General features: G+C 37.5%; 1 protein-coding gene across 2 annotated transcripts in view; it reads left to right on the forward strand.

Moving 5' to 3' along the window:
• Window positions 1–27,343, forward strand: part of Trhde (thyrotropin releasing hormone degrading enzyme) — a 402,871-nt gene that overhangs the window by 117,521 nt on the left and 258,007 nt on the right. The window lies entirely within an intron of this gene.

Genomic DNA, 27,343 nt, shown 5'->3' on the forward strand with positions numbered 1-27,343 from the left:
ATTGTAACTGCTCAATTTTGTGGTTTCTAAGGGGGATCTATTGTGGGGCCTTTGTGGGCTTTGGCGATTAGTGCCTTCATAGAGGCTTTGGTACAACAGAGCCTGGCTTTTTACTCTAGAAAGTCCTAGTGAGAACTAAGTCTTCAAGTGGCTACTCTGCCCCACTTTAAAAATATGAAACATAGTCTATATTTTATGAAGGTAATTTATTTTAGAAAAGCCCATGACCTAGTGATTTTTCTTGTAAACCAGGATAGTTATAATTTCTTTCAATAAGAAATGTTTTATATATTTCTAACTCCATCCTGACAACCATTTGTGTGAAAGCAACACCAAATCCTCTTAAAATAGACACAGTTATTCCAACATTTAACAGTTATTTTAGCACAATTTAACAAGGCATTTTATTCCTTCATTAATTATTCTATAATATGGTCATTTAACTGCTCTTGTTAAGCTATTTTGTAGCTATTACGTGCTGTATACTTTCAGGGCTACACTAACAACCAGAACTTATATAGGATACTCACTATTTATGATATTTAACCACTAATAAAAAATAAACGAAATACTAAAGATGAAAGAAATCAATGAAAACAATGAATTTCAGTGGGAATGATGCACAAGATTATTACGCTATAAACAAGCAAGCCATAATAGTAAGTGGAGGATTTAATGTAATACAAACTAAGTGTAAGGCTGAATTAACTAATTAATTCAGCAGGCATTTATTGAGTAGTTACTAAAAACATTGTACTCCACAATGGTAATAAGTTGTCGCATCTTCCACTAAAGACTTCAAATCTAATTTTTAAAAGTTATCAAAATTATTTTGCCAACTTGACAGTGTTATTGAATATTCTATTTGCTTGATGCCTTACCCAATTCTTCCTTAGTTTTGAGAATTTCAGACATTCACAACCTTGGGATTTCTTCTAAGCCTATTTTTACTAACTCAACCAGGTTCTCACTTAAGGCATATTTACGATGAGGCCTCCAACACATTGTTTTACTTATCTGAGCAGAGACATTTGGCTCTTAGATTAGGAGATGACGTGCCAGTGATTACACATTTGATTGTTGCATAAGCCTTACACTCTACTCTCCCACCCAGATGACCAGGAGTAAGAGGCATTGGTCTAGCAGAGATGGACCCTCCTTTTGTGTATCTATGTCATTCTCTCTTCTCACCTGCTCAAAGACATCGATTCTTCAGTTCTCCGCACAGTTCAGTTTTTCCTCTTTCCTAGTTCTTTATCTATCAGCATTAAAAGTGTGGTGCTGTTTTCTCAACTCCACTAAGTACATGTCCATTTACTGTGGCTGCAGATCCATCTCTTTCCTCCCTTCTACAGCTAAACTGCTTTGAAAGGATTGTCTACGTGCACAGGCTCTGATTTCTCTTCTTGTCTTTTTTGAATGGCCTCCACGTATCAGCCTTTTGCCCTCAATCCTGCACTAAAACTTCCCAAGTTCACTAATGCTTCCATCCTGTAAAACCCACCATCAGCTTTTTGTCTCCATCTTCAGCAGATTCTGACACAATCGTTCTTCCCAACTCGTTGAGATGCGATTTCACTTTTTCATTTTTGTCTATCTTTCAGGACAACACATTTTTCTTTATTCTGTTCTCATTCTACTCCTTTCCCTCTTTAGATCTTTCTAGTTGCTTGTGTGCTTCGGGAATCAACTTTGATATCTCTTGTCTTTGTTACTGATTCTGGTGGAATGTCTTTTGTGGTCCCATCCAGTCTTCCCAACAACAACATGATCTGCTGATGCTGGTGATTTGTAGGTTTACATCTCAGACTTGTTCACTTGAGTTTAACTTTTCCTTTCTACACTAGGTGGCACAGGGAAGAAAGCAGAGTCAACATAAAGTGCTGTTTTCCTTCTCTTTTCATAGATGGTCAACATGGATGACTTCTGCTCCCCTCCCCCAACTTGTTACACAGGTATTTCTCCCCACCAATAGGCAAGCAATCAGTTCTGCAGTTGTAGCCTTCTCTGGGCCCAGCACCCTCCAAGGGCCTCCTAGTGTTTAGCTGTCCTGAGGTTCTATCCATTTGTGTTTCTGAATGGCATTCATTGCATGAGTGAGTTCTGTCTGGAAAACCATATAGAAATGTGATTGAGCAAAAGAGGGGGTCTGTTCTAATGCTAATAGACTATCTAGAGAAACCCAGTGAGGACTCTCTGATTAATTTCTTTGGGGCTTTTATGTATTCCACTCCTTCCTATACATAGTGGTACTAGAGCCCTTCTGAATGAAGGTCTTTTTAATCTATTATCAGACAAAGTAGGATGCAGAGCTTTTTAATGGTTTGTCCCAAGACCAAAACGGGGGATAGAATTACATTTTCTATGGCTTGCCTTGGGAAAGAGAACTATTTGTTATGACTGCCTTGGGAAGGGAGTTATGAGCAGGGAACCATGGAAAGCCACACACACACACACACACACACACACACACACACACACACACACACACCCATACACACACCATAGTATTGCAGATATGTACTGAGTATAAAAAATTAATATGCTTAGTGTGAACTCCAGACTTTAAGCCACTTTGAAAACAACTTGGATCAGTCTTTTATTCCCACTCATCTAAACTCAGTAAGTCCATGTGACTTCACATTTCTAAACTCTATCATCTGCTCTTTTCTCACCATTTTTTTCAGTTACTCCTCTTATTCCACCCTTCTTGTTCTCAAGCTGATGTCCTTAGTTCAACCCATGGGAGGCTGAGGCAGGGAGATTGTGAGTTTGGGCTACCCTGCTCTACTTAGTGAGACCTTATCCCAAAGAACTAGAAGAAACAATGTTCAACATAAATAAAATATTGTTAAATGGTATAAGAACATGGTGGCTGAATTTGCAAATGCTTGATATATAATTGCTCATTTTAACCATATCCAGCTTTAGGATGGCACAAAAAGGACCATGCTTCCAGCAGAAACCATGTTTTGAATGTTTATCTTGTCCTGGACTAACAATATATGGATTGATATTCTTGAGTCTGTGGAAAGCAGTTCTGAGACAGAGATCCAGTCAGGCATGTAATCATGAGGGTAGACAGCTACTGCTCCCATGTTCTGTAGGTTAGTAGTATTAAATACCCCTTCCATCTATGATAGGCTAACTGGGTTATTATGCCATCTTAAGCCAGACAGCATCTGTACAGACTTCCCACAATGAGTGTTAGAGTTATCTGGCAATGTCACTTGGCTAATCAACTTCCTAATGACTCATCTTGTTCAAAGAATAGAACTGTTGGCTCCTTTGGCCTGGAATCGCCTTTGTAATATGACCCTTCCTGACACTTAAGCTTCATCTCCTATTTCTCTGTAGCTCAGTTCCTGTTTTTACTACTTGATTCTTGGTTTTTTCTCCAACACACCCAACACTCTCCAACCAAAGGCCTTTGTCCCTGTTCTTTCAGATTTGAAGATTTGTCCTACAGATATGGACACAGCTAAAGTACCTTCGTTTGAGATGAGATCTGATTTTATATATATACACATATATATGATATCTATCATCTATCTATCTATCATCTATCTCTATCTATCTATATCTATCTATCTATCTATCTATCTATCTATCTATCTATCTATCTATCTATCAAACCATGGCAACCACTTCCCATCTCTCTTCTATACTTCAACCTTTTTCACTAGCACTTCCTAACTTCACCCAGAATGCATTTTATTTGTGTATAAATTATTTTCTTTACTAACTGTATCTAATCTCTTCCTTCCCTCTCTCTTGGAATGAAGTCTTTATGAGAATGGACTATTTTTTAATGTGTTCGTTGATCTAATTCATTTGCCTGGAACTGTGCCTTTTCCAAAGTAGGCAACAAGTCAATGCTTATACTTGAATGTATGAATGCCCACTTCTTTCCATTTCAATCATCTTCACCATAGAGAAAAGGAGGAAAGAAAAGAGAACTCTTTGAATCATAAAGTAATTGCAATATGATTTTTAGCTTATTCAACAAAAAATAGAAGTGATATGCCCTATAGAATACTCCCTTTTGGTAAATACAAGTGAAAATTATACAATATGGCTTAGCTATAGTTGTTGCCATGTTTTTTTTTTTTATTAAGGATCTATATAAATAAATTGTTAGCCCAAAATGAATGAGCTCATGCCTTTAGAAGTAATGACCATTTGGCTTTATGATCATATTCTAATAAGGAGATTATTAAAAAGCTGAGCTTTGAATTGAGGGTGTTTTGTAATCTAAAATAAAGTAACCATCTATTCATCCATCAACTTTTCCTCATTGTCCTTTGAAATGAAAATAGTACTTAAACATGAATTTGATAAATATTCATTGTCTATTATATAATAAACATAATTCTACTTGGTATAGAAAAATTACTATTAGTAGTTAACATGAGAGATAGCAGTCTTCAATTGGACTTACACATTAGTGGGGATAAAGGCAGATGTGTACACACTTATATTTATAGTTATGGCTAGAAATTGATAACTGTGATAGAGAAAGAAGACCAGAGAAGAAATTGATGTGTTGGTAGGAGAGGAGATTTCAGTTTTATGTACGAGGATAACAAGGGATGTCTTGCTGAAATAATGATGATTGTGTCAATATATGAAAAAGAGACAACTTAAGAAAGAGGGTGTCTGGCTTGTGGAGAAGCAGCAAGGAGACCAGTATGAATGAAACACAGTGGCTAAAGATAACACAGGATGAATCTTTTAGGTAACCAGCGAGAAGGTGAAGGATCTTGTTAATGACCATTGAAAGATGTGCATTTTCATACTGAGCAAATGTATTGTCCTTGGGAGGCCATAACAAAATGCCATAGATTGGATGGCTCAATTATTAGAAACATATATTTCTAAAAATGAAAATTTTAAAACAGGTTGCCAGTGTGGCTATGCTCTGCTTGGGGCTTCCTTTCTGACTTACTAATGGCCCCCTTCTTTTTGATGCTTTCACATGGCCAAGAGAAAGCAAATACTCTGACTCTCATCATGTGGGTCCTACTTTCAAGACTTCATCTAAGTGTTATGCTCTCCCAAGGCACATTTTCTAATTCCATCATATGGACTTAGGCATTCAACATTGGGGTATGATAGGTGTGCATGCACACACACCCTGGATAGGGCATTCTGTTAGGTATAATCCAGTATAACATTGCTAGGCAATCACATTGGCTGCCTCATGCAGAAAAGATTGTTGAGAGAATAAGAGAAGCCCAGAGAAGAGTGAATCTGATGTACCAAACCAAGAAATAACCCTGTTTTGAATCAGACTGGCAGTGGTTAAGAAATGAGCAGATTCTATATGTATTTTGAAAGGAGAGCCAACATGAGTTTCTGTATTACAATGGAACTTGAAATGAAATCTTGAGGTTTGTTCCTCCCAAACTATAGTTTTTGAAGATGAAGTTTTCCTGTGTCTTGCCCAATCCTGCAGCTGTTCAGACTCAAGTAAACATACAGAGGCTTATGTCAATCACAAAGTGAATGGCCAATGGCTCAGGCTTCTCGCTAGCTAGCTCTTACATCTTAAATTAACCCATTTCTATAAATCTATACTTTGCCATGTGGCTTGTGGCTTACTGGTACCTTATATCTTTCTTCTCATTGCAGCAGCTGGAAGCATCTCCCCTCTCTCTTTTCTTCCTCTCTATCCAGTTAGAATGTCCCACCTAACTTTATTCTGCCTCACTATTGGCCAAACATCTTCATTTATCAACCAGTCAGAACAACACATATTCACAGCATACAAAATGATATCCCCATCATTTCCCCTTTTCTTTCTATTCAAAAGGAATATTTTAACTTCAACATAGTAAAATTACATATAACAAAACAGTTATCTAGGAAGAATTACAGTTACAATATCTAGTCTATTTGTATTTGGCAAAATTAAAGAAAATATTCTATCTGTCCTATATTTGTGAGTCTAAAGTTTCATATCTAATTTATCTTTTATCATAAACAAGGAAACCAGTTTTCAGCTACATTAAAGACCCCAGAAGGACATAATGTTACCTAAGTAAACAGGAAGAGCATTGTAAGCAACTTCCAACAATCTGGAATGACAGAGACAGCTGGATACCTGGACAGTTACCCAAAGTTCTTCTGCAATGTTGGGGCATCCATATGCCTAGAGTCTCTCAGTCACTTTTCTCTGTGTCCTGTAGAATGTCTGGCAGTTTCTTCTGTGAAGCAGGACCCTCAAGGACTATTTTGCCTTGCAAAGTTCAGTGGTCACCTTTCTATGGGTCCTGCATGTCCAGTCAATGCAACATTTTGTCAAGAAGTCAAGGCAAGAACAGTTTCTTGCCCAAATGGCTATTATTGCCAAGAAGAAGATAAACTCCATATGGAGTGTCCTTGATGCTCATCTTTCTCTTTGAAATAAATCAGTGCTGTCAGGAGCAGACATATCTCACTCTCCAGAAATTCTAAGTTTTTAACCAAGTGAGCTCCAGGAAAGGCACAACCCCCCCCCCAAAAAAAAAAAAACAAACAAAAAAACAAAACATTTTAAATCAAGCTACTTGAACAACTATGATGTATGGATATATGTGGATATATATTTTTATGATGCAACAGTGAAGGATAAACTCTTTTATGCTTCACTTTCTCTTCCTTGGCTCTTTGAAATGAGCATAGCAAGATAAATAATTTATCTTTTCTTCCGGTTTTTAAAAAAGATTAATTTTATCTTTAAAATCATGCATATATGTGTGGGAATGTGAGTACCTGTGTGGGTAGCGGTGTCAGATCCCTGAGAGGTGGAGTTGTGGACCACTGGGCTAAGGTGCTGGGAATCATCCCCCATCCTCTGTAATCAGCACATGCTCTTAGCTGCTGAGCCATCTCTTCAGCCCCTATTTTCTGTATTTTCTAAATAGAGTAGCTGCACTTGGAACAAAATAATGGTTGTAATAATCCTCTTCTTCAAGTGAATTGCTTCCTTCACTGCCCATTGGTCAATCTGAAGTTAATTATGCCCAAACTGGAATCTAAAGCCCTGGAGAAAGGGAGAAACATTTCATTAAAGTCTGGATGGGGATTATTGCTGACAGTGGAGCTGACAGTCAGGCGATTTTCAAAGGAAGGTGACCATTCCCATAAACTTTAGAGCAAAAATAGCTTATATTGAGATCAGAAGGTTTTTCCAATTAGTTTCATTTCAAGGAACTGAGACTGGGAGATTGTTATGTAAATTAGGGGTAAACATCTAAAAGTCGATTGCAGCAAGATGCTCTATTACAGAGACACAGTCAAAATATGTTTTTTTTCCCTCTCTTTTCTTTTTCTCACTGTTATTGTGGCAGGACCATAATAACAGATGTTTGCATTGTAAACATACACAGGGATTACTTCTCTCCCGAGTTTAGGGGCTGCAGTCCTTATCACAATCAGGGCACCATCCCTTTATTTTGCATTAAGGTCTTATGATCTTATTAAAGGTTAATGGGAAATTAATTAATTAATTAATTAGTTTGTTTCTTTACCTTGTCCTGCTAGGCATTTTGTAAGGTTAAACAAGTACTTTGCCACTGTGCTACAAGCCCAGCCTATGTCTTGTTTTGTTTTTGTTTGTTTAATTGTTTTTTTTTGTTTGTTTGTTTTTGAGACAGGATCTCATTATGTAGCTTCAGCTGTCCTGGAACTAATAATCCTCCAGCTTTAGTCATCTGGGGGCCAGGACCATGGATGTACACAGCTGTGCCTGGCTTATACTATAGGATTTATGCTTACAATCATATAGGTGAGGTGCTTTGGTATTCCAAATAGGGACTATTCAGGTTATCAGTTTGTCTACAGAAGGAGGTGAATCCTCATCAAACTGTGTGTATCAAATTGGATGGATGTTTGTGGATGACTGCCAGAAAGGGGGAAAAAACAGTCTTTAGAAAAATTCTAGCTGATATACAGTATCATTTTGTGATATGTTGTGATCATTTTCAGAATGATTTTTTAAAAAATAAAATCTGCTGTTTTAAGTTTTAAACATATGGCTTTATTCATCATGACACCAGAAGATCTAGGGTTCTACAGAAAGTTTCTGAGAGATTTCAAGTGGAAATGTCTTATTCTTGATATACCTTTAAGTATTAAAAATGTTTATTGACATCTTTGAGAATTTTGATGAATTTCATGCTTTTAAATGTAAGACATACCAAAGAACAAAACAAACATTAACCTGTCAGAGAGGCTGTAACACAGAGACAAAAAAGATCTAACATGGTAGCTGTAAATGAAGACTTCAGGGCATTCCAGAAGTATTTTAAAGGGCAATTTTGAGTGAGAGGGTGAGTCCCACATGCCATTTTTCAGTTGGAAGAATTTTAATGGTTTATTACTTAGATTCATTCTTTATTGCCTTTATTTTTTCCCTTGTAGTTTCTGTCTTCACACAAGAAACTACTCATGAGTGACCTAGAGTGTGTCCTAAACATTACAGAATGCTTTTTAGATTTTAAATTGTTTAGTAAGACTTTTTATTTTACAGACTGAAAAATATTCACCGAGGTGTAAAGTAATTGGTAGTTGGTAATGTTTAGGATCATTTAGCTTGAGATACACCCTGCCAATTTTTATTAATATTAATAAAGCTTCCTGGTAACTGGCATGAGACTTGATGAGCCAAATTCTCCTAGTGGGCGGAACCAATATTCCACATCTATAGAAAACATATCTAATTTCTTATGGACTGACCTATGTCCCCCCAAAGTTAATGTGTGGGAGTTCTAACTCCCAGTGCAACTGGGTTCAGCATACACAGTAATTAAAGGCAACTGGGGAATAATTAAGGTTAAATAAGGCAATTTTCGTGTGTTTCTAGTCTGATAGGATTAGTAGATTTGTAATAACAGTGAGGGAGAGAGCAATAAGAGGTTTTTTTTTCCCTTTCTGGTATGTGAAGACACAAGGGAATGGCCATCTATAAGCCAGGAAAAGATGTCACCGTACTGTCAACAGTATGGACTTCTAGCTATCAGAACTGTGAGGAAATATCATCTGTTTAACTGACCCAGTCTTTGGTGTTTTGTTCTAGTAGCTCAAGCGACTGTACATATATGTGAGCTTGGGTCATTTTTCAGTACTGTTTATATGGATTTATGCTGAGAGTTCCAATGAGGATAAGGCCAGAATACTGTAGCAACCACTTGAACTATTCAGGCCTTTGTGGCATAATTCTATTTTAACCCAATTACTCTGATCATTTAGAAAATATTGACATACCTTCTTAAATACCTGTTACTTTGTATCACCCTTCTTCACAAGTCATTTAAATGTGACTAGAAAGAATTTCAATCATCAAATAATACTCCATAGTTAATAGTGTAGCAATCATCAAACTGTCTTCATAAAGGGTCAGACAGGAAATACTTTCAGCTTTGGGGATTGTACTAACTCAGTTACAGCTACTGAACTGTTTATTGTAACAAGGAAACTGCCTCAGATAACACATAAATGAACCAGTGTGGCTGTATTCCAATAAAATTTTATTTACAAAAGCAGACAGCTGGCTGGATCTGGCCCTTGGGCTGTAGTTCACTGAACCCCGAATTATTCCATAAGTTCAGTTCAGTACAAAAATTAAAATCCCTCTAAGGCCTCATTATTGACTTATTTTCTATATGCTTCAGAATTAAACTGAAGTGGGTATTGCACATAACTACTGCAGTTTTTTTTTATTGGAGCTACTCATTTACACAGGGTAAATATAGAGTTTGCACAATAATGAAATTAATGTTTGTAGTAATATTATATTTTATATATTTGTGAATATGTCAAGTTATTAATACATATATTTTATAGTGATGTACTTTTACACAAAATCATTTGCATATGATGGTACATATTCATTCTTTTTATATTACATACTCACTTCTCATATTACACAGCCCCTTGAAGACTTATGTTTTGATTCTCTCATATAACTTGTTCCACATTTTTACCTTACTTGAATAATGTCTGAAACCTTCATTTTTTTTCTGTTAGAATGAACACATCCATTTTATCTACAGGCTCTAATGGTGTCTAAAGCTAAAAAGGAAGGAAGTAGAGATTAATGACATTTCATAAAGACATTTAATCAGGCAACCAGACTCACTCTTCAGATCAATATTTAGTAATAATAGATATTACTTTTATTTATTCAATGTTTTCTTCCCTTCCAAGTCCTGAGTTCCCAAGGCCTATGTATATATAGGTCATGGCAGCCCATTTCAGAGCATGGGCCCTGGGAAAGTGACCTATACAATTGATAGCACTCTGATGAGAAGTTGTGGGGGAGGTGACTTGGGGAAGAGCAGACAAAAATGTAAGGAGTTTCAGAGAACCCACAGCATGTTTCAGACTCTGTCACAGTCTTAAACCTTGCAAGTGGCAAAATTGAAGATCTGTTCCCACTGTGTCAGATTTTGTGTATCTGTTGTCAAACAATGTACCAGTCACCAGAGATACAAGATGAAGAAAACCCACAAATAAATGATCACACAAGAGAAAACCCGCTGATGCTCATTCTTGGATGGAGGTTGATGTACTTTGATCGATACAGAGCTGTGTTAGAGTTGACACATTGTTTTGTACTGAGCCAAGAAAGGGAATTTGAGAATGCTGAGCTCAGATGTGAAGTATGTCACAAATACCACAAAGTCGTTACTGTATTTCATGGACATGCTAAAGCTTGCTGTTAACAAGTCCTTTATTCTGTTTACTGGAATCATGGCTATATGTCTGTACAACTCTCGTGCATTTGCTTACTAAAGTGTCTTGTTGAGAGAGGAAAAAAAATCAAATTATAATTGGCAATTGCAAGGGTGCAATTCTAGCTCAGGTATTTCTTCCTTCATTGGGGTCAGCAATAGCTTAAGAAATGTAGTTTAGACAATGAATTGCATTTATTTGTAGACCATAAAATAAGTTATCATCAGGATTACTTTAATGTGCTTAATTTAAATCTGATAATAGTCAACAGGGTCTCATAAATGGGACAAGGTGAATTTTCCTGAGCTTCCAAATTATAAATGCAGAGAAACTTGATTAGTAGTCCAGATAATAGATTCTGAAGATTCCAGTTTCAGTGGGATTTAAGGGAAATACAGAAAGCAGCAAGTATTCTTAGCATGATTTGCACTGCTTTCACCTCACCACACAGTAACAAATTGCCTAAGGGATTAGTACAAAGATGAAAGTCATAATTACACTTATTAGTGTTCTCTTCTCCCAAGAAATGATAAACTCTGTTCAACTCTATCAGTTCAGCACTGCAATCCCAAGCTTTCCAAGGCATCTCTCATCACTTGGAGACTTTCATGCACATGTGCACACAGACATATATACACAGATGCACACATACATGTGCACACACTTACTGCATACAGTAAAGACATATCTGTAATGTATATATCTACATATAATGAGACATTTACATATATACACACATAATCTATAATCTAACTCAAACTTACTTGTCAATTCTATATTTTGTGATTTTCTTTGTATTACTAGCAAATACCATAATGACCTTAATTTTCCTTCCTAAATAATGTGCTTAGTTTTCAACTATGAGAAAACCTGGATATTTCTTGAAAACACTTCTTTCTTCAGTGTTCTCGCAATGGGGTCAATTTTTTCCATACCCCACTACCTACCTATCAGCCTAGAAGTAGATGAGATGCCATTCTTGTTTAAAGTGATTTCTGGATAACTCTCTCCTCCTGTCCTCTGAAACCCTTCCTACCTGAGTGGATGCAAATAGATGAAGGTCCTGTTTCACCATTGTGGTTGAATTAATCTGCTTTTGCCATCTCAAGAATTTTATGCTATCAGATAATACTTCAGAAAGTTTTCTTTTGCCTGTCTATGTATATATGATATGCACATATATACATACACACTGATATGCACACACACATATGTGGAGATGTGAGTGTACAGATGCATGAATATTTGTGAACATGTATTTGGAGGTCAGAGATTGATAGTGGGTGTCTTTCTTGATTGCTTTTCACCTTATTTACTGAGGCCGTGTGTCTTTCTGAACTTAGAGCTTGTTGATTCAGCTCGTCTAGCTAGCCAGCACCCTGGGGATCCCTGTCTCTGCCTCCTAGGGACTGGATTACAGGTAGACCATCAGACCCACCTCACTTTATGTGAATGCTGAGGATCTGGACTCTGCTCTTCACATTTGCGTGGCAAGTACTTTATGCATGGAGCCATCTCTTCAACCCTTAAATGAAAGCTTAATTGGCAAAAATTATACATCGATTATGTGCATAACACTATTTTGAAGTATGTGTGGAATAACCAAATTGAGCCATCTCCACATACACTTTTGGGCCATGTTCTTAGCTTTTGTGAAGAGAACACAAAATCCACTCTCAGTGATTTCTAAAGCTACCATCTATCACCACCCTGTACGGTATGTCTCTGGAACTCATCACTCCTATGTGAAAATTTGTGTGTTTTCACCACTGTCTTGCCAAACACCCTGTAAATGAAGATTTACTCATATTCCCAGGACACCGACTTTCTACTGCTCTTCCACCATCGTTTGTATCTCTATTTTCGGCTGTATCTCTATTGACAGTGATGTTCCCTCCTGCACCCTTGGAAGGCCTTGATCACCTCATTCCTATTTATCTTTTTCACTGCTCAGTCACAGTCATGCCCTGGACCACTAACTGTACCACTTTTGAACATCTTTCTTTCAAGCATCCCACTGCCTGCTTTAGCCTTCCATCTTCACAACTGTCCTTCCTCTTCTGCTATAATTACTCCTGCCTTCTCTCCATCTCTAGGATTCCAACCTACTAGTCGTTCCCATGCTCGTAGTCATGCCTTTCACACCTCTCATCTATTCGCCCAGGTCATGTGGTATGATGTGACCTTGTATCATTCCTTTGTTCCATCTCTGGCTCTTTTCCCCCGAGTCTCTGGCACCTCACTTGGAAAATCCTGCACCCTAGATAAGTCTCACTGTTTGCCTACTGTATACTTGAACCGACTTTACCACGGTATTCATTTTAACATTATGACTACAGTGTTTCATGATGTCCTTAATAAGCAATCACTCTATATGTCTTTAATCATTCAGTCTTATTCTTATTCTCGTAATCTTATTCTCCAAGACAGTAATCTCACTTCTTTGTTCTTCTCAAATGTCTAGCATACCCTTTCTCGCTTCAGCAGAGCATCATTATTACATTTTTAAATAAGCAATACTGAATTTCCTTCTCCCTTCCACTTACATCTGTATTCATATACCTCTTGCCTCACACTGATAAATTGATACATTGGATCAATGTATCAATCATTGCATCAATGTATCAATGATGTACAATGAAACTGCTGTACAGCTGTATGAGCCCAGTGCCTCCAGAACTGGTCTTGATCTCATCCCTCTGGCTGCTTTTAGGACTTCATTTGAGAAATTATCCTTTGTTGCAAATCATCAGTTTTCATTCCGGAAGTTATACATTTTTAACAAAGAAGCCTTAGCAAGTCTTAAACAAACAATTCTTCATCATTTCCATAGACCCTGTAGCCATTGAGATTTCTCGACTTCTGATTATTGCCAATTTCTTTATAGTGTTCTTGACCATTTGTTTCATTACCTCTCACTGCATGCTTTATCAGCTGGTATTTCTTTCAGGTGACACATGCGTCTTCCTCCTTTACTGGGTGTTCTTTTCTCCTCAGTTTTCTTTATTTTCTCAGTGTCAATGGATTGTTCTACTCCGAGAAAAGAATCCTTGGAATTCTTTTCACCCTACCTTTCTCATACTGTGGTTTTGAAGTCAGGTACATCTTGATGTATTGAAATCTCCTGCCCCCGTGTCTTTACTTCTATAGACATTTCATAATTTTTCTTAATAATTTAAACATTTTAATTAAAGGTTAATTATATATCGACTTGTGACTGGGTAGCTGATTAGGTGCCTCATCCCTGGAAAGACTGACTTCCCCTGTCTCAGTAGATGTTAGTTTCCTACAGTTCTTCATCTATGGGTGGGGCCAAAAAAATTTTCCCCTTCCTCAATTGCTTGTCTACCAGCATTGTCGTTGTTTGAGTCTTATTTCTGCAGCTATATTATTGCTGCAGTGTGGGTGGAGCCTCCCTGCCATTTTTAGTAGATGCAATCTCACAGCAGTCTTCCAGGTCTTCTGCTTTTATAATCTCTCCAGACCCCTCTTCCATAGTGTTCCCGGAGACTTAGGTGCTGGGGTTGCATTGCAGATGTATCTGTTGGGGCTCAGCACTCCATGATTGGTTGTTCTCTGTGTTCTGAACAATTGTGGTTTTTATGATGGTCACCTTCGGTAAAGAGGTGCATCTTGAAGGGTGAGAATTAAGTGTTTCTGTGTATATAACGGTAAGTATTTAGAATGCAGTTAGGAATTATCCTGGTCTAGTAAAATGGCAGTAGCAGGTTCACCACTTTGATGCATGACTTCACTAGTCCACGCAGATTCAAATTCACAGCATTCAACATTTTAGCAAGTGGCAACCTCAGGATCTAGGTGCCTCAAGTTAAAACTGGAGTCTGATTAATTTCATCTTTACCCTATTTTTTTTTTTTTTTGTAGTACATGAACAAGTCCCAGGATGGCTCCTTCCAAAATGCATCCCATGGGTACTTTTCCTATTGCCTATAATTTGCCATGACTGCTGCAAAGAACCACTTTAGACTGGGTGGTTTATACAGCACAGCTACCTCATAGGTCTGGAGACAAAGTTCAACATCACATGTTAGTAGAGTGTTTTTTAGTGGGCTGTGAGGTAGAATTTGCTCCATACTTTTTTCATTGTTTCTGAAACTTTGGATGTTTCTTGGATTGAAGAACACTCTAATCTCTGTCATTATCTTTATATGACACTTTCTCTGTGTACATGCCTTCATTCATTGTTGGTGTTGGGCTTACATTTCTCCTTTTCATAAACACCCAGACTTACACAATCTAGTATACTTAAAGATGCTGTTTATGGGAAAGGTCACCTTGATAGGTACTAGAGGATAGAACTTCACCAGCTTTTTGCAGCCCACAATTCCATTCATAAGGAGCATCCCATTTTAGTCTCAATGGTGCTGTGCTCCTTGTATAATGATTCCATAAATATTTTCCATCTGGCATAGTTCACATCTTCTGTATCCTGTAGGTCTTAATGTAAACGTTTAGTCTGGGAAAGGAGATGGTCTATCTCTGCCTTCAGGGTGAAGGTGGAATTCCTTCCTTCTCTTGGAGATTTGAACCAGTTATAAGCTAATGAATACTTAGTCACTAATCTCCTTGTGCCTTATCCAGCTTCATTAAATAAGCACTGTCACTCTCTCATTGGGTGGTTTTGTAATAAGATCACATGCCATATCTCCAGAAAAATCTAGTTCATGGTGGGCACTGGAGAGACAGAAGTGGATATCATCTAATGACCCCAGCATCACTGGTCTCTTCAGGAAGCTGTCATTCTGATGGCATGCAATGTGACCTGGCCATTGTTGTGAGTGCACAATGAATGAGAGTTCCCAGAAGAGGTGATGATTGGGATTCGTCTCGCAGGATAAGGTGCATTTAAGATTGCAGAGGGCACTGAGTAAGCTAAAACATTAACAGACTGAATTATCCTGTGTTATCTTTTAAGCATCTATCATATCTTGCAGTTTTATTATGTACCAAACACCATTTTATGTATTTTACCTTTATCACTTTATTTTCATCTTATGGCAACCCATTGGGTCAACTATTAATGTTTTCCATGTATTTTTTAAAGAGGGAATTATTGAAATTTGTCCGGGGTTTCTGAGGTACAATCTCTAGTTGGACTGATTATCAACATAGATACACCCTGGATGTCAGATGGACTCCAAATGAAGGGTCTAGAAATAGAAACCAAGGATTGGGATTAGATACAGGGGTACCCCAAATCAGATCCAAAGGCAGCAGAATTTGAAATTAGAGCTTCACCCAGGGTCTAGAATGAAGCTGACATCAAAATTTAGTTAGAAGAAGAGAGTCAGATAAGTAGAGTTCATTAGGGTAAAAAACAGTCGTCAAGACCTGGCAGCTTGGTGGAAGGCACGTTGGTTAAGTCACAGCTGAAGATTATTCTAGCAAGTGTTTCTGAATCCAACTATGGAGAGAAAACAAAATACTAAGGAAAGTAAGTTGTCTAGGACTGATCTGTACTCTTCATAAGTAACCAGGAACCACATGAACGTATTTGTGTATGTATATGTGTTTCTATGCTCTACTCAGCCAGTTGTAGTTTGAACATCCTACTTGGCTGAAAGACTTAGGTCTGCCAATTCCTAGTTTTGTGGCCCTCCGTCTTTTTATCTTTTCAATGCCCCTATGTCCTTGTCTTTAAAATGAAGATCCCAACAAGGTCTACAGATAAAGTAATTTGCATCAGTAGCTTTCTCAGTGCTATGATCATACCTGACAGAAACAACAGAAGGCAGCAAGGATAGGTGGGAGCATTTATTTCTGCCCACAGTTATGGAGGGTGGTTCAGGCCACAGCAGGGAGGTCATGGCAGAGTGACTCTGGTCATATCCTGGTGAGCCAGGAATCAGACAGGAAGGAGAATGCCAACACTTCACTTTTTTCTTTCCCTCTTTTTATTTATCCCGGGCATCAGGCCATGTGATGGTGCAACTCATATTCAAGGTAAATCTCTGCCCTTACAGACATATCTTGAGGTATACCTTAATATCTAAGGTTGTTGGTGATTCTACAACCAGTTGACACCTGATATTAACCATCATAGTAGTGTACAGTAACTTTATAATTAAGAGAAGTTATTAGTTTTGATTGGCAATGACCAATTCTTCCAGGAGATTATAATGAAGGATATATGTGCAAGCGAAAACAGGATATAGTCATAATAATCTTTTATTTAGTGCTCATTATACTTAATGCATGTCAAAGGGGCTTTTAGCAGTATTCTCATTTAATTCTTAAGATAGTACTAGCTCTATTTTCAAAAGATAAGAAGAAGGGCTGGCAAGATATTTTTCCACACAAGCTTGGTGACATGAGTCCAATCTTTGGAACCCGTATAATGATGGAAAGTGAAAGCCAACCTCACAAAGTTATCTTCAGACCTCCACGTGCGGCTGTGGCCCATACACCCACACATATGCCAAGCAGAAACAATAATAATAAATAATAGGAGAAAAAACTATGGTGATAGGGAAAATGATTTATGAGTATAGCTTGCAGAGAACCATGCAAAGAAAATAAGAATATTCCATTGTAGTAGGTGTGGTTTAGATTGTGAAAGTCTTCATGGAGGAAATAATAGTTAATATTTATATATTATATTATAGAATATTACGTATGTACATCGTGACTGTTTTGTTAACTTATGTCTGTAGAGAACTACCATAGTGACGATGTCTGAGGTGGCTCAAGGCTCTTCAGTGGTTTGCACTGTGATTTGAATGAATTCACTAGCTGCACTTTGGAGACTCTGGTCTCTAATACTTGGATAATCCCTAATTACACTTTTTGCCAAAGCTGTCACTTACGTCGAATATATCTCATCGCCAGCCTATTAGCCTCTCATCCTCTGCCCAAAGCCTTCTCTCATGTGTGCTCTCCAAGTGCTTAGATCACAGAAGTGAAATTGAAAACAAATAACCACTTGGATCATTCCAAAATATTTTAGGGAGATTGATTTAAAACTTCACATAAAGTCCTTTTGTGAATGCTTGGTTGGTGTAAAGGAAAACTCGGTGTTTTGTAAGGATTAGATTCACAAGCAACCTGGCAGCATTACAGGCCCAGAGCAGTGTCAGAGCACAAGATTCTCGGGTGTAAGCATTGACTAGATAGTCAGTGTCTGTTTTCAGTTCATACCGTTCTTCCCATTGCATCCACCCTTGCTTTGTAAGACTTGCCAACTGAGACAGCTTTTTCTCCAAGTCACTAATTCCCTTCAATATCAAATAACCTTTTGCTACAGGCCTACTGTACTCCTAACCCCTGGCTTTACCAAAAACCAGCTGCCGAAACAGCAGATTAAGTAACTTGGCTGTTTTACTAGAAAGTGCTCAGGGATGCAGGGCTCTGGGGCTTTTATATAAAATAATGTGTAATTACTTCAAATACTGTGTTTACAGAGCTCATACTGCTAAGGATTAAGGGAATGTGCCGTGACAAATCTGATTCTGGGCAGGATTGGCCTCTCTAAAATAGATCAGTTGCACTCAAGTAGAACTTTTGATTTATGAGAATTAGGGTCTCTGCGCATGTTGTATAGCCCTCTGCGTAACATCAGCCGATTATTGTTTCCCTTGAGGCTCCCCATGGCAGTCCAGCAAGGTCCAGTGAGAAATCTTTGGGCTTGATGTATCACTGCTTCTAAACAGAGGTCAAGCAAGATACTTGGCCTTCTCCTCATGTAAAAGGCGCAAGGCTTTTAGAGAAATAGGAGTTTTCTGGTAGATGGTAGTTATCTTACTAGGGGTTGGGTGAAGGTATAATCATATGTTTTGGGTGAGAGTATTTCCTGCTTCTCACAGAAACTTCTAGTGGCATCGCTGAGATATGTCTTAATCTCTTAGAAAGCTTTATAGATGCCCTCCCACCTGCCTTTCTTTGTGAGCCGCATAATTATTGTCTTTATTTTACTTCTAGAATTTGGATGTTATAAAAGTTGGCATTTATAACGTATAATATTGCCTGCAGCTTTAAATACTTTCTGTTAAGTAAATTGTGTAAGTAGGTTATAACTTTCTTGCTGTATGCATACTAATTATGAAGGAGGGGTTACAGTTTAACAAAACCTTCATAATTTGTTTGAATATGACAAATGTCATCAAAGGGTACAGAATGTACTTTTTTTTTGACCAAGGCATCAAAACATCAGTCAAAGGTCAGAAGAGGATAGATATTTCTCAGAATTTACAGAATTCAAAGATATTCCATGACTTTTGGACCCTTCATCACGATACAGGCATTGAGAAGGATGTAGGGTGTGGGAGGATGAAATGCACTGAAGTTCCTTGTAATTGGCCATTTCCTATCCCAACTGTCCACTCACCATCCCAGTAGCTGCTGTCAAATTACCACAAAGAGGCTGCTATTAATTACAAATGCTTGGCCAATAGCTCTGGCTTATTACTAACTAACTCTTACATTTTTGTTAACACATATTCCTTATGTACACTCTGCCACATGGTGGTACCTTTATTAACATCTCACATTCATCTCCTCCTTCCTCTGCATCTAGCTGGTGACTCCTGACTCCGTCCTTCTCCTTCCCATCATCCTTGGTTTTGTCACCCCACCTATACTACCTGCCTGGCTACTGGCCAATCAGTGTTTTATTAAATCAATTCAAGTGACACATCTTTATAGTGTACAAGAAGATTATTCCACAACAGTTGCTTTTCAGAGAGATTTTGACCAATTGTGAGTCTTCATTTACCAATTTGGGAGAGGAATGTTCTCTTCTCTCCCCTCAATGCCAGGTAGAAATGGTTTCTGCGAGACACCTTACATTTTTTAAATATTTTTTTTAAAGTGGCAAACCATAGAGGATTTATGTGTGAGAAAGCCAAGGCAGACATTAGACTGAAATCTGACTCCTGGCTGGTAATGCTGAAGCTGGGGAAAGCCTAAGAGCCTGCCTGTTGAAAGTGTTTGTGTGTTTTGATTGGCTCTCACTTCCAGAGTGGGGACTAGGGATGAGGCACCTTTCCCAATTACTGGGCATGCCTGGTTTGCACAGGCAAGGACAGATGTGGTCTCATCTGGGGATTGTCAAATTATCACTCTTAGAAGATTGCATATTGTTATTCTTATGCAGATCAACTTTCACACTGGAGTAAAACATCTAGAAATGTTATGTAACAGGAAGATACACTTTTTAAACAACATTTTCCTATTTTAAAAATTATGATATAATTATATCACTTTTCCTTCCCCCTCCCCCTCTAAAGCCTCTCCTTTGTATTCCTAGCCTCTCTCTCGAATTCATGACCTCTCCTTTTAAATATACATACACACATATATTTCTAACTACATAAATACAATATTCCTAAGTATATTAATACAATCTGTTCAGTCCACATAATGTTACCTTTGTGTATATGATCTCAAGTTGACCCAGTCAGTATTGGATAACCAACTTGGGAAGCCCTTCTCTGGAGAAGACCATTTCTTTTCCTCTCATGATTCATCAGTTGCCTATAGTTCTCTGTCTAGGATTGAGGATACATCTATAAAACAGCTCCTACACCTAAGGCTCATAAACATCGTGGAAGAGGGTACAGAACGATTTTAAGAGCCATAGGATCAGGGAGTGTGCTGTGAAATTGTGTCTCCTGGTAATGTTAAAAATCCACCCTTCAACTCTCACCCACATGGCTGCCTAAATATGAACTGGATAAGAACAATAGACATACCAAAGTGCACGGAAGAAAGTCCAGGAGGCCTCAACCCTAACATTACTTGTTTATTATATTTTTATTTTTGTGTATATGTCTAATTGGAATTTCAGAGGAATAAGAGAAGGAAGATGAGTAAGGAAACCATTGCGGAACCCAACAACTAAAAAATATTATTGTTCGTGAAGCAAAGTATTTTGGATTCAAGGTACGTAACAAACCCTGGTCAGCACGAAAAAGCTCCTTGAATTTGTTATAGTAAAACTACAATGCACTAAGTGCACGTGAGGGACTTAAAAGAAGCTTAGAGATAAAAAAAAAAAATCTTCATAGTAACATTAGAAACCAAAGAGAGTAGGATGATATGAACGTTGTGGCGAGGGGAAAAATACCCAGAATGCTACAGTATCTTGTAAAAGTATCAGTAAATAAAAGTCAACTTTCCAGGGAAACACTTAGTTTTTCTTTTTTATTATTATTATTTTTGTTTATTTTACATAACAACTATAGTTTCCCCCTCTCCTCTCCTCCTGTTCCCTCCCCCACCTCTTTCCTACCCTCTCATCCACTCTCAGAAAGGGTAAGACCTCCCATGGGAGTCAACAAAGTATGGTATATCACGTTGCAGCAGGACCAAGCTTCTCCCCCCTGCATCAAGGCTGAGTGAGGCATCCTACCATAGGGAATAGGTTCCAAAAAGCCAGCTCATATGCCAGGGACAGATCCTGGTCCCACTGCTAAGGGCCCCACAAACAGAAGAAGCTACAAAACTGTTGCCCACATGCAGAGGGCCTAGGTTGTTCCTATGCAGGCTCCCTAGCTGTCGGTCCAGTGTCAAAACAATTTTTCAACAGATACTATCAGGTGGAAATACTAAACATGGTAGAGTAGATCACAATCCCAGTTTTCTGGCACCTTTTTAAAGGGATCTCATGAACTGATGACATCAGATTTAGCTGTAGCACAATGTGGCATGAGTAGATGACATAAAACACCTCTAGGCAATTTAGAAACTGGTGTTCAAATCTGAGATTTCCACTTCAGCTTTGATACTGAAATGGACAGAAAGTGGTGGTACATAGCTATAGCTGGTCCACCATGGATTTTAAAAAAGTGAAGATAAAATAAACTCAGGTACCGTTGCCAGGTACAATTTTGAACTCATCTGTTGTAGCACAGTTTGGACAGATGTCCTTCAGGCCAAATGAAAATGATCCCAGATGAGGGTCTAGCAAGCAGGAGGAGTCATAAGAAAAAACAAACAAACAAACAAATAAATGACTTCCCACCTGTAGGCAGACTGAAGTTAAAATTAGCTCTTTAAAGGTATGCGGAACTTAATAGGAAGGTAATAGTACTGATAATGTGCACATTGAGGAAGACACAAAGGTTAAGTGCTGTAGAGGGTCCCAGTGCTGTAGAGGAAGAGGGTTAAGAACTATACGGCAGTAAAAAAAAAAAAAAAAAAGATAGCAACAAAGCTGAAAACTGGTTTTCAGAAAAGAGTGATAAAACTCATCAATATCTGAGGAAATAATAACAAGTAACAATATGGATTTAAAAAAAAAGTCACTACAATTCCAATGTTAAGATAAGTGTGGGAGATTCATTAATATTTCCTGCCAGTGCTTTATCCATGTTAGCAGAGTGGACACATTTCTAAAATACAATTACATAATGTTGACAAAGCCAAAATTACATGAACATATGGAATTCTCATATAATAGAGATTATATATATATATATATATATATATATATATATATATATATATATACCCTCATGGATTTACAGAGAACAAATTGGATACTGAAATCTTTTTACAAAGAAAACTATGACTATAGCTTTATTATTAAATTCTATTGTATCTACCAAACTATGAAGGGCATTAACACAAATTTTTTAATGGGAATACAAAAGAAGAGGAATTTCCCAATTTTTCTACATGTCAGAATAGCTTTCAGAGTAGATTATTATAAGGAAATTATAAAAGGTGAAAATTCACCAATAGCCATGAACTTAGATGTAAGGAATTTTTAAAATGCAGAAATTATAAAATACAATGCAAAATTGTTCATTACAAAATTGTGAGATTAGTTAAGTGTCTGAAGATCAGTCAAACCACCACTAATATGCAAAAGAGACAATAGAAAACATTCTTTCAACGTGTGCAGGAAAACATTTGGTCAAAACGAACATTTAATTCATATAAATATGCTTCATAAAATAGGATAAGCACCTTTTATAGTATAAAAGATTATTTCTAACTGTGTATTAAGAGTCTGGCTTAGGGTGACACATTGAACGGTTCTCTTTTGATGGAGACTCCATGATATAGGGGTAATGACTGCTGTCTACTATGGCCATTCAAAATCACTCAGAAGGCTAAGACAGGGCAGTAAGGTGGGCAAGGAGACAAAGACATGAAAATTGAAGACAAGGTGCAAAATTGCCACTGCTCAGAGGTGACATAATTCTGTCTGGGTCATCAAAATCTTTCAAGTTGCTGTGGGTAGACCTGGGGTGGCAGGAAGAAAATGTCTATGATTTTAAAAAAAAGTATTTGGGGCCAAATTTGAAAGCCACAGTATAAAACATGCGTATTTGGGACTCGGAAGACAATGGCTTTGTTAATGACCTTTGACAAAGATTGTAAAGGCTGCTCAAGCTGCGTGACCTGGGGAGGAATGCTGTTCTCTCACGTGGTGTGGTGTGTGGCTTTGTGTGGTTTTTATACAGGGAGAGATGAATGATCATATAGTTTTTATTAGCATTGTAACAAATCAGAGTTCACATTCAAACTCTTTGAAGTAAGTAGTAATAAAAGTGGCCCAGACACACTTCTGGATAAGTTTGAAAGACTAATGGAGGAAGACAATAGTATTCATGTGCATTAGTACTAACCCAGTATTAGTCATTAGCTACTGAGGTGCTCATCTGCATAGAATTAGAAGGAAAAAGAAGGAAAGGTTAAAAAGACATTCGTAGATTTTAGTTTCAAACAATGAATTTTAAAAGGCAAAGAGTTTCTCAATAATCATTCTGTCTTGAAACCTGGAATTAGGAGTGGAGTATGGTAATTTGTTAAGGTCAAGAATAAAGTGACTTAATTTGCAGTTATGTAAACAAAAGGGACCAGCATCTTGGCAATAAGACAGTTAATCAGTATGATAACCTACTTGGAATGTCTAGGTGTTCGACTCCTTTCCCTTAAGCCTTTAATATATAGTGGTTCATTTTGGTAGGGAAATGGGAATATATTTCTTAATCTCCATCTAGCATCTTCTGGGATAGAGGTGGGGGGAGGTAGATCATAATTTATTTATCTACTATTCCCTGCTGGTCTCTTTACATACACTAAAACATTTAATCATTATAACAGTCCGTGAAGGCAGAATTCATATGCTTTTCTTTTTAATGTACAGATAGACCAGGACGATTCAAGTCAGTTGTCTAAAGTCCTACAATTGTACAATCAAAAGGATGTGAGTAAAGATTTGAATTAGTTGCATTTCTCTGGTCTAAGGGTGTGCAACTGCCACTGTTCCTGGGCTGGAATTGCTTGTTAGTTCTGAGTCTGGGTTTCAGTATTTTCATGGTGGAGTTTTTCCTTCTTTCATACCAAATTATACAAATGAGATCCCTATATGTGATCCAGCCCTGCCTCACCACATGCATCTTGTCACTTGGGAGACCACTGCTTTAGCTCATTAATTTATTATTTAGCTGTTAATTCATTTTAGTTTTTGCCACCAACCTGTAAATGACAGATGCAGTAACCACCATGAGGCTGGTTAATGACTTTGGTAGTCTTTGAGATTCATGTGAATCTTTTTCATGAGTCTCTATGTGTTTTCTCAATAGTCATGGAATGGGAATTGGTGAGAGTTCAACCTTGGTGAAGTCCAATGGCTAGACTGTGTATAATTTCACATTAGCTTTGGTTTATTTGATCTCCCTGGTTTTCTTTTATGTTCTGTGCATCTAGGACAAATTAAGATATTTCTGAATCTCTGCAAAGTAAGTATGCCTTGTATGTTGGGGTTACTCTCAGAAACTAATTCTATATATTCCCTGTATAATAATGATGGTTTTGAATTTGACAGCTTCTTCCAGAGGAAATATTTTATTGGAGGGGAAGGACTTCCGTCATGCTCCTCACTGGATTTTATTTATATTATGATAGATTTTTATAGTTGTTTCCTAAAACTTACTGTGCTGTAGCTTCTGTTTAACATTTGTGTTTTATATTGTTATCCTGGTTTGATACCCAAATTTCTTAGATAACCCAAATCGTCCTATATCTCTTCACCTAATCTTGGCTGGTATAACTTTAGGTCATAGTAAAGGTTTAGATAGATCTAGATACAGAACCCAAAAATATTAATGATATATTTTATTTATTTTAAGCCCATTTGGAATGCATTAATATTTTCAATTCCACAGACAGATTCTCTCTCTCTCTCTCTCTCTCTCTCTCTCTCTCTCTCTCTCTCTCTCTCTCTTTCTCTGTATTATATATATATATATATATATATATATATATATATATATATATATATATATATATATTATCTACCAAATTTAGTAGAAAAGTATGTATTTTATATGTATAAGTTGTCTGGAAGTATAAGCTGTCTTTGCTGCCCATCACATGGGCAAAAACCAGGAATTGAATCTTTAAGTTGTGTTCTATTCAGGGAGCCAGGAATCAAAGAATATGGGAGATTTAGCATCCTGAAGTTTGTCTTATATCTTACTTTTTAGCCAGAAGATAATATATATAGGGAAACAAAGGCAGTCAATCATTTCAAAGTTTAATCTTATAGTGTTGGTATTTTATCCCTGCATTGTCTTTTCTCTGTACCTGGCATCAGTAGGGGGTGGTGGTGGTGATGGTGCTTATGTACCCCAAAGCCATTGAGTCTTGTATTCCTCCTCAGCCAGTCATTTGAATGGCATTCAGACTAAAGACTAACTCAGAGGAAAGAAACAGTACTGTATGCATATAGATTTCTTTCTACAGAACAAAGTACAGAGGTGCTCATATAGAATAGATATATAATATAATAGATTATAATAGATAAGTTTCTACCTATTAGAGGTAGAAGCTTAAACTCAACTAGCATGTTATATGTCTTCACATATTTTAAGTACTACTATTAGAGATATTTCAGAACTTATTTTGAAGTGTAAGTCTCAAATAATTCTTCTTTGAGAACTGTGGATTATCTACTAACTACTCCAGTGTCAGGCATAGGGAACTCAACTTCTAGTTCTTTGTAAGGAGTCTGAGACTCCCCAAACAACATGGGCTATTGTGTGCTGCCTTTGGTTGCCTTCAAGAACTTGAAGGTAAGACCCTGTTGATGAAGACACCATACACTTCAGACACAGGACTTAGAGTAATTGATTAGAACTGACCTGGAAGCCTCCTCCTTGAGGAGTAGTTCTCTTACTATCTGAAAGTGGTATGCAAGCTGCCAGGGCAGAAATGTAATCAACGGTCCTACCTGGCTATAAAGCCTGTCAATTACAAAAATGACCAGCATGGCAAGATATCCCCAATGGTGCAATAGTGGAACTTTTTGGTGATTATGTGATCATCAACAGCTGTCTACTTATAATTAAGACTTGGTCAATACAAAGTAACTCATGCCCATTACTGTAGGCATAGCCACCTACCCATGAATGGTCATGGATCCTAGATGAGAATCTATTACTGCTTCCTAAATTAGTAAGGTCTAACTGCATTTTAAATATTTACCCTTATGCAAACAGATAAGTGTGTAGCTCCCAGCCCTCATCAAAGAAGCTTCTTTTCACAGCAGAGGTAGAAGGCACAAGTGGTCAAAACCCAGAGAACAACTGATGTGGAGTAACCAGCTCCAAATGATATGTCTACAAAATAACCCCTACAAGTAATGTTTGAGAACATCATGGAAGAGGGATTGGAAATAACTGTAAGAGACAGAGGATAGGGGTATCAGCTATGACGTCATATCTTTTGTCGATGACAAAGAAGCTACATACATGAAATCTCAACAATACAGTTGCTAAACTAGTACAATGACACCAGAAAAAATGCCAACGTGGACATGGAACTCCTACAAGCTCCTACTCCTAGATGATGAGCTACTAGGAATTAATGGCTGCTAAGAAGAGATTCAATCTTCTACAGAGACGAGTCCTGTGATGGGGTCACCCAATTCCAAATGGTCAGTTTTAAACACACAAGAGATGTGAACAACCCTCAGTGGGCTTAGCAGGTTGTATTTGCACACAAGTAGGAGAAGGGATATGCAATAATAACAAAGAAGCAGCTGTGAATTAGAGAGGGAGTTGGGGGAGACGAAGGAGGAGTTGAAGGGAAGAGAGAGATGGATGGAAATGTAAATCCAGTACTCCTATATGAAATTCTTTAACAACATAAGGAAAAGTGAAGGGCTACAGCAATGGTTCAGAAGTTAAGGGCACTGGATGCTCTTCCAGAGGGCCCATGTTCCAACGCCAACATGGCAGCTCACTCTGTAACTCCAGTCCCAAGGGATCCAGGGCCCTCTTCTGGCCTCCTGAAGCACTGCACACAGGGTGCACAGACATATATGCAGGTAAATACTCACATGCAAATACCACTACTACTATTAATAATAATAATAATAATAATAATAATAATAATAATAATAATAATAAATTTAAATAAAAACAATTCCTGTGTGTACTAAATCATGCTTTCAAAAATAATTGTCAATCTTTTGTTCAATTTTTAAAATCATATAAATACAAGTCAGGAATGGTTCTCAGTAGCAACTTTTAATTTCCATATTTATTTGGTCATAACTCAAAGTTTTTATTACTTTAAGGTATCTGTTTTTATATTGCATTTTAGTGGCAGAATATAAGGTAAATATTTTCATGGATCATTGAACAAC

Source organism: Peromyscus leucopus, chromosome 18, assembly GCF_004664715.2.
Source record: "Peromyscus leucopus breed LL Stock chromosome 18, UCI_PerLeu_2.1, whole genome shotgun sequence".
NCBI classification, from domain to species: domain Eukaryota; kingdom Metazoa; phylum Chordata; class Mammalia; order Rodentia; family Cricetidae; genus Peromyscus; species Peromyscus leucopus.